Source organism: Nematolebias whitei, chromosome 21 (genome assembly GCF_014905685.2).
Source record: "Nematolebias whitei isolate Nwh7 chromosome 21, NemWhi1, whole genome shotgun sequence".
Lineage (NCBI taxonomy): Eukaryota > Metazoa > Chordata > Actinopteri > Cyprinodontiformes > Rivulidae > Nematolebias > Nematolebias whitei.
In genome coordinates, this window is record NC_056518.1 from 35,486,785 (window position 1) to 35,488,275 (window position 1,491).

The following is a 1,491-nucleotide window of genomic DNA, read 5'->3' on the forward strand; positions in this document are numbered from 1 at the left end:
TCTCTGTAGCAGGACCAAGACTCTGGAACGAGTTACCTCTGCTTGTCAGACAGGCCCCCTCCCTCTCGGTTTTCATGTCCCGCTTAAAAACTCACTACTATTCAGTAGCATTCAACACCAGATGATCTGTGTCTTGAACCTGTATGCTCCACACTGGTTTGTCGTCATTATCTGCATCGTTTTTTGTCTATATTCTGATTTACCTCATTTTGTATTTGCTTTGTGTGTTACCTGTTGTTCTGTCTGTACAGCACTTTGGTTGGCCTTGTAGCTGTTTTAAGTGCTTTATAAATAAAGTGGTATGGTATGTACACAGTATACTGTTTACTTTAACTAAGGTCATGTACACAGTATACTGTGCACTTTTACTAAGGTCATGTCATGTACACAGTATACTGTGTACTTTAACTAAGGTCATGTACACAGTATACTGTGCACTTTTACTAAGGTCATGTACACAGTATACTGTACGGGGGGGGGTGTAACCTGTGGGTGTGGAAAATTTTTCCAACAATTTTTTTCTGCTTTAATCCATGTTCCCAACACATACTCTTAAGTGTCACAACTCACAATATTGCATGAATTTGTACTTATTGTAAATGTATCATTTTTTATTTTATTTTATTTTGGGCTACGAATGTGATGAACTGGGAAATAAATTACACTTTTTTAATTTACAGCGACCATGAATCTATGTGCTTCTGTATTTTTGTCTACGTTGTAAATCTTTTCCATTCAGAAGTTAAAGCTTGGCATGTGGGCGCAAGGTTAGAGAGTAACAGAAAAGAATAAAATATAAGCAGCTAAGAAGGCCTGTCAGCATCATTCGGATATAAAATATAAAATCCATAACTTGCCTTATGCACCTGTGAATAAACTGAATCTTAGCTTGGAAATAATCCATACAGCTGTTTGACTTGCTGGTCCAACATTTTTTTATGCTATCAAGCAAATGAGTCAAACTCTGGCAGGCGCACAGGAAGTAGAGGCAAACAAACAAGACCTGAGCAGATGTGCAACAACACACAGATGCAGAACAAAGACACAAAGGTGTGAATACTTCAGCGAAAGTTCAGAGGGATTTGTGGGAAATGTGGAGTAAAATAACCAGCACAGGCACATTAAAACAGAGGGAGGAGGCAGCCCAATGTGTGAGAGCTCATTCCTTGTTTAAGCCGACATTCATACTGTGTGAGTTGATTTAGTATATCTTGTTCCATGTCTTCATTTTAATGCTGTTGTTTCAATTTTTTTAAGGTATATTCTTACTGCTTTTTATTTCTTAGTGTTACCATTAGTGTTATGCACTTTGATAACAGTCTGTCTGTTTTAAATTGTGCTCTATAAAAAATATATGACTTGACATAAGGAAAGAACATTTCTAAATGCAGAAAATAAGATGAGATTGGGTTTTCATGAGCTGTATGCCATAATCATCAGTATTAAAACAATTAAAGACCTGAAATATTTCAGTTGGTGTGCAATGAATCT

At 36.8% G+C, this 1,491-nt stretch overlaps 1 protein-coding gene across 1 annotated transcript in view; it reads left to right on the forward strand.

Moving 5' to 3' along the window:
* Window positions 1-1,491, forward strand: part of LOC119427267 (glutamate receptor ionotropic, NMDA 3B) — a 102,630-nt gene that overhangs the window by 45,411 nt on the left and 55,728 nt on the right. The gene's annotated exons all lie outside the window — the stretch shown is intronic.